The following is a 7,527-nucleotide window of genomic DNA, read 5'->3' as shown; positions in this document are numbered from 1 at the left end:
GGCCTAAAATAAAAAGTGCGAGTAACATGGGACGGAGGGAGTATAAAACTTTACCTTTTGATATTAACATCTGTCAGTATTATATTATGGAATGTTTGTCTTTCACTATAGACTAAAGGTGCATGCTTGAAATTAATTACTCATGTAATATACTTTTAATTTGGCAACAAGTTTTAGTAACCTACTCTTGGCATCTACTACAATCTTTTATACATTATTTTGGGAATTGTATGACATATTTAATACTTTATGAAAAGAATACAATCCGGCTAGCTTGGGATCTGGGTAAGTTCTTGCCAAGTCTTAACACATCTTCTCATCAAAATCTGGTGATCATTCACTTACATTCAACTGCATATATACATACACATTCAATTGCCTCACTGAAGAGGGAAAATATTCATAGGCAATTCCTCCTTGCAGAGTAACATTCCGGCATCTCTCTTTTCCTCCCTTTTCCGGCATGTCGTTTTTTCCGTCCATCTTACCCTCCCCGGTTGGTATTTCCGAGTTAATCTCTTTTTCTTTTGTTCTAATTGCATATATAACTCATTTTAGGACTACCAGCATAGTAGAGTACTCATTTTAAATTTTGACAAAAATTAACACATTTTCTTTTTCTACTAATTCTCTCTACTTTCTTAGCTTTGCACTTAATAACACACTTTCTTAATCTTTGTGTCGTAAAGAAATATCTCTATTACCATGGAAGGGAGGGAGTAATATATAATTGTGTTTCTGAATGCAATTGTACATTTTTACCATTGTTATGTCCTGTTTGTGTATATGAAGATCCTTTCCCTCCCACCATTATTGATCTCCTTTCAAAAAAAGGAAAATCAAACCATGCATATACATATATAGAGAGTGGTTAAATTGAGAACTATCTTAAACGAGAACACAACATATATCAATTGGTGGCACAAACCATATCAGTTGGCAAATTGATAAGTTCTCGTTTCAAAATAGTTCTCAATTGAACCAATCACTACATATATATTCAAAGTTCTTGTCAATGTTTTAAATCACAGGTTTAGAGAGTGTGTGGAGAAGGATAGGCATTTCATCCATCCTCATCCATTGACTTCATTTCTAGAGGAGATGGAAGTGGATGTTACTAATAACCTTCCTCATACACTTGCACCATTGCTGCTTGCGAATTTTTTTGCACAAATCATGTCCCCAAAAAATCAGCAACAGATACTGCCATCTCAATCATACACCAATTGATGGTGATCCTAGGCACATCCTTTGGCTCCAAGAAGGAAGTCACAGTCTCACCTACAAATGTGAGGATTGCGGTTTCGAAATCCATCCTCTGTCTGCAGTGGTTGCAGTTGAGATCAAAAACAAACACAAGAGCAATCCACCTCACCCCCTCGTGGCTCTTCGTAGAAGGATTTGGTCTCTGTGTGATGGTTGTGGGGAGATACATCAAGGTTTCTTCTTCTCGTCCACCTCACCCAACTCTGTGATTTCTGGATTCATCAAGCCTGCACTGTACTGCCTCTGCTTCTCTCTCGTCCTCTGCCTCTGCTTCTGCTTCTCATGTATTCTATTCCTGCCAATACTCAATCCAAACAATGCATAGTTTGCAACAGATACCACCTTGTTACCAGTAGCGCCATCTATTTCTGTCCTCAAACCTTGAGCTTTACTCATGTCAGATGTCGTCTCGCGAACACTCAATCCAGTATGTAACAATCATATATATACTATAAGCCATTCACTCGACTTCATATACTAATATATTCATTACAGGAACTAGGCTGGAGTTGATCCAACAGCTAGATGACGAGTTGGACAAATTTCCAAGTTTGGAGATCCGTACATACTCCCAGAGAAACCAACATGATAGTATTGGTGATGAAGATAGGAAGCCCGCAATTGAGATTTTTCACAAGTATCCTTTGGTCTTAGTTGGTGATATGGAAGAAGATCATAATTATAAAAAATTAGTATGTGATATATGCATACAAACCATTACTACTCCATCTCGATTTTACAGATGTGCTCAACAAACTGGCGGTTGGTCGTTCCTTGCCCATAAAGTCTGTGCAGACCTTCTCCCCCTTCTCAAGTTTGCACTTCCAGATGAATTCCTTGTATGTGCACCTTGTCCGGATCCGGCCCAATGGTTCTTCAATTCGATATTTTACTGTATTTTTTGTTGTCTTCCTTGCAATGGACCTTGCTACTACTTTCCTTTGGCTAGGATTCGTGATAATGATATCCCCATCATGACAGTTGACGTGTTGTGCATGGCTGCCCCATTCATTGCAAATCACAGTTCACACAGCCAACACCTTCTCATTCGCACCAACCGAATTTCGCTGGCCTACCCCATTAGTTGTTGCTCCCATGGTTGCATGTTGTTCGATGTCTATAAGTGCACTATTTGTGATTTCTTCATTCATATAAGGTGTGTTTTGCTACCAAAAAGGGTTCGTTTTCACGAATTCGATCAACATCCACTGAATTTGATCACTACCGGAACTACTAGCAGTAGTAGTGGTAGTGATCACGACATCTGTGAGGTGTGTGAGGAAGGGATAGAGTGCAAGTATTGGTTCTACCACTGTGCTAAATGTGACTACTCTTTCCACGTAAACTGCATTCCCTCGCTTGGCTATTTGTCCAAAGTCAAGTTCGGAAGCAAATATAGTATGTCTTGTCACTCTCATCCTCTCACACTTAGAAGGATGCTTACTTATAGAAGAAATGAGAAGTGTGGGTATTGCCACAAAATCATTCTGGGATTGGTAGATCAAGTGGCTTTCTCCTGCTCACAATGCGATTATTGGATTCATTTTTCTTGTGCAAGGGATTCACTCTCATCCTCTCAGACTCCTACATCCTTGGTTTTTGGAGAAATCGATGAACAACCGTTATACAAAATAATTAAACGTATGGTCAATGATGAGTGATCTTGTCTCTTCTATCTGAGTGAAAAAGGGTGATTGAAGAACATACACTGGACTAAGAGGGTTTTGGGTTAGAAGTTTTTTTTGACATGTGAAAGAGCAGGTTTGCGTAGGTGTCGTTCAAGCAAAGGGTGTATCCTACTGATCAGGATGAAACAATCCCCTGCTAAGCCTAAAACCTGGTATCAATAATTCCTCAACCCTCTTCTACTAGGTAGTATAGTGAAGGTAGGGGTCGAATCCCACAGAGATGGTGACGGTTGGAGTGATTGTGGTGATATTCTGGAGGGGTTTGGTTAGCTACCACGCTTGGGTTGAGTCTCTACCTAGGCAAGAATTTGAAGGTAGTATCCTACTGACTAGGAGGTGTGAGAGGATTCTGATATGCAGCTGTGTACGTGGACATGGTGAAACAGAAAATATTCGAAGAGTAATAGGTTTCTATTTTGGGCTAAACAGAATATCAGAAGGTAGTGGTAGTTAGGTGACTGGGCCTGCAGATATGAAAAGTAGCAGCTGAAAGGTAAGGACAAAAGTAAAAAGTTATCAAAAAGCAAAAGTGGTCCCAAACTTGAATGGAGATGTTGTCTTCTTCAACGTGAATCGAATCAGACCAGCAAAACCAGATTCATGACCATAAAAACACAGATTATGCTTACTGGTCAACGTGCAGGGTGGCAGAAATCACGTAAACTGGGTTTTCACACTTACCTAATTCAGATCTAAAATCTAACAGCTATCTAGACTTGCAAACTCAGAGAGATTAACTACAGAAGTTAAAACATGCGATTCCTCACTGGAAATTACCGTAACAGCTAGATCTAAGCTATCTAGGCAGAAAGAAGTGAAAACAAACATGAACCGATGCTGGAAAACAACTTCATAGCATTTAGAAAACGTTTGGATCTCAACCAAGACTTCAAAATAAGCAAAATACTGGAAATGCGAAAGATCCAACGTAGAGAAAACAAACAAGATTAACTAGAAAGCAAATAAAGATTGTTTTTGCCACTCCGGGCGATGGAACTACTAACTACGATCGTGCTGACTGGAATGAAAGAATGGAACTCCGACGAACTGATGATCTTCAAGTGACCATGGCTGTCGCGAGGAACGAGACTCTGGACTGGGCTGAAGGACTGAATTACCGGGAGAATTCTACCTAAGAGTGATGATAATGAATTTAATGCGTTCCCTTTTCTCTCTCCATGTGGCTTCCTTTTATAGAGAGGCTTACCCTTGATTTTAGGGTAAAACCTTGTGGTGAGATGACTTCTTTGCCCTAAATTGTGGTTGATCAGTCCCAGCTATCCTTCTTCTCCATCTCGAGCCATTTTTGCATGTATACTGGTCAGTACGTAATCGTCCTGACGCCCTTTTCACCTGAAGTATTTGAAGCTTTGCCTACTGGCTAGAACACTCAACCTGCACACTTTGAGCAACTGTTTTGCAGATATAATCAATTACGCACATCATACTGACCAGTAACCAAGGCCTAGAATACGACTTATCAAACTGCTCACACTTACCACATGCTTGTCCTCAAGCGTGAAGAACAAACAAAAAGAAGTAAGTCGAATTCTAGCCTGGTTACTCCCCTGACCGACTCTATCCTACCCTAGACTCTAACTACGACGCAAAGAAAAACACATAACAAAGACAAACACATAAAAGAAAACTAAAACACATAAAACACATTAACACAGTATTTGGGCTATATTTTCAACCATCCCTCCCCTCGGGATCAGGTGCAATCCGGCCTTAGACAGCCTTGAACTTCCGCCGCCCCCTTTTCTCTCCCAGTCAGTATATCCGCTTGTCAGGATCGCCCACACCTCTCGGCCAAATACTAGGTTCACTCAGTCACTCATACCTCACCAGGAATGTTAGGACTGCATTTCTCTCAATATGCTCAACCACGATTGCTTCGGACTTAGATCTCACGTGTAGCTACTGAAGGGCTTAAAGGTTTGTAACGGGGCTATTGGTTTGTAATGTTTTGGGGTGGATGTTCCTAAAGCTCTAGGTTCAAAATTTCTGCTTTATTGAGGTGGGGGAACTGTGTGCACTTGGGCTCTTGGTTGTTGCTTCTCTTGGCTGGCGCTTCTGGCTATGATCTCCAACTTGTCAGTAGCTTCTTGTGGCTTTGCCACCCTTATTCCTTCTCTTTCTTTTTTTGTGGTCAAGTTTTCTGACCATTTTTCTTCATGTTCTTCTCTTTTTTTCTTTTTCCTTTGTGGCTTCGCCACCCTTATACCTTCTTTTTTTTTGTGGACCTGGGATAACTCCCTGGTCGATTTTCTTCCAAACTTTCTTGCCCAGCTGGATTCTGCTTTCTTGTACACCTTCTGGCCAGTAAGCTCCAATCGTCTCATGCCTTGCACACACAATCCCAGTGGCTAGGGGTGTATATCTGGGTACAAAGAGTTAAGAAAATGGGGGTACAAAGAGTTAAGAAAATGGGTTCTAAAGGTGGTTTTTTTATTTATTTTTATTTTTTTTAGGGGGGGAGGTTCCTACTGCCGCTCTTTTCTTTTCAAAATATGTGGAAAGTGGTTCCACTTTAAGCTTATAACTCACATTTTAAGAGGGTTTTCGTGTTTGGCTCTAAGGATGGGCTTTTCCCTCATACTTGCGTCATCTATCCTGGCTAGGAGGTACTAAGGGGGGTGGTTTCTGTTTTCCAGCATGTCGTATCTCCCTCAATTCCCCTCACTGTCAGCTCAGGACAGTTGAGTTTTAAGCCCAATTAACACACAAAAGACAAAAAAAAAACTAGACCTAACAAGACATTAACACAAACACAAACTTCACATATTCACATGTCATACTGGCCAGTGCAATCCCCCTCCCACTTCACACGTGTCTGCCCCAGATGAGGCTGTGAAGTGGAAAAAGGTAATGGCCAGTATGGCTGACACACAGACATAACAAAACATACTTATACTAAAAAGTTCTCACACTTGGACTATACAATAGGCTAAGTGGGAGGAGTTACAAAACAACAGAAACCAACAAAAACAAAACAACTATATACACAACTCCTCACACTTAGACCAAGTAATGGGCTAAGTGTGCGCCAACATGCTTACGAAAAATAATAAACAAGTAAACACAGAAAACATGCGCCAAAGAGACAAACCCTTTACTTCTCACACTTAGACTATTAAATAGGCTAAGTGTTAGAAATGGGGTTTGCGCACAAACACAAATTATACTACCTAAAAAAAACAATTAAAGTACGAAAACTAAAAACTGAAAATAAAAAGAAAACTAACTGGTCAGGTGGGGTGGTGGTCACTTGTTCCTCCTGCTCCTTCGCGGGGCAGGTTGTGGTGCAGGTGGTTCTTCCGGTTGCTCCTCTTCATTCTCGGATTACTTGTTCTCAGATTCGGCCGACTCTTCGGCATCTCCTTCCTCTTGTTCCGCCTCTTGTTTCTGCTCTGCTTCTTTCGTCTCAGTTAATACCTCCTCTAATACCTCCTCTGATACTCGTGGTTCAACAGCTTCCTCTTGGCTTCGTTGTGTTAACTCCATCAATATCTCGTCTATCACGGACGTCATCCTGGTCATTTCTGCTATCATCCGGTGGTTTTCCTCTCCTAGCCTGGTAACAATCGTCTCCAAAGCCTCTTGCTTCTGACTCTGCCTTCTCTGTCCTGCAGACTCCTTTAGGATCCCTTCCATTACTGACGCTAACCGGGTCATTTCTGATCTCATCTGTCTGTTTTCCTCTGCTATTTCGTCCACAGCCTTTTCCATTCTTTCTTGCCTCTGATCTGTGCCGGTGCTCCATGAGCTGCCGCTGCCCGAGCAGTTGGTAAAGCTTCTTCTCCCATTGCGTAGAAATGTGGTACACCCTGCCTCATGTAAACGGTGTTCGTTCGGACGAACAAAGGTGTATCAAAAAGACCAGGCGGATCCACCATGACCTGGTCGGATAAGTCTTCGGCCTCCGTGATGATGATGTTGTTTATGACGAACACTCCCAAGATATGGCAGAGATTGAGGTTCCTCGCTGGGTGGGTGGCAATTAGATGGCATTGGTAGGCGGTCCAAAAACCCAGATGCAACTTCCTTCCATGCTTGGCGCACCAGTGAAGATATAACTCCGTCATCGTTGTCCTAACAGCGGAGTTCGACTGCCCCAACAAATTAAAATCCAGGTAAAGCTGTACAAGACGCAGAATCGGGTTGTTGAAATGAACGGGGCGGGAAATAGTGGACTGGAATTGCCCTGCATCAGGGTGAGTAAGTTCCTCCCAGGCTTCCTGGGGCTCAAATTCCACATGTGCGCGGGGAATTCCCCGCTCCCTACTTCTCCACTCAGGCACTATGGCCTCCTCTAAACTGCACATTCCTAGACGCACGGTCCACTCAATCAAGCTCATCCGTATCTCTCCGCCAAACAGCCTAAAACTGATACATTCCTCATCTAGATCAGTGGTGACCTTAAACCTAAAGGTCGTGAAAAACTCCTTCGCTAACCTAACCGGGACACTCGGATCCCCATTCTCCAACACCCACTCAAAACCTAACGCGTGCAAATAAGAGAGAAACTGCTCGCGGGCACCCAACTCATCTAAAGAAGGAATATGAAGTA

At 42.1% G+C, this 7,527-nt stretch overlaps 1 long non-coding RNA gene across 1 annotated transcript; it reads left to right on the top strand.

Moving 5' to 3' along the window:
• The first annotated feature begins 291 nt into the window (after positions 1–291).
• LOC121802491 lies at positions 292–2,355 on the top strand. The gene is made up of 3 exons (XR_006050785.1): positions 292–496; positions 1,032–1,693; positions 1,762–2,355. It is a non-coding gene; the product is annotated as an uncharacterized LOC121802491 (long non-coding RNA).
• The last annotated feature ends 5,172 nt before the right edge of the window (positions 2,356–7,527 follow it).

This window comes from Salvia splendens, chromosome 5 (assembly GCF_004379255.2).
Source record: "Salvia splendens isolate huo1 chromosome 5, SspV2, whole genome shotgun sequence".
NCBI lineage: Eukaryota > Viridiplantae > Streptophyta > Magnoliopsida > Lamiales > Lamiaceae > Salvia > Salvia splendens.
The sequence above is the reverse complement of the archived record's forward strand: the minus strand, read 5'-3'. Positions and strand labels throughout refer to the sequence as shown.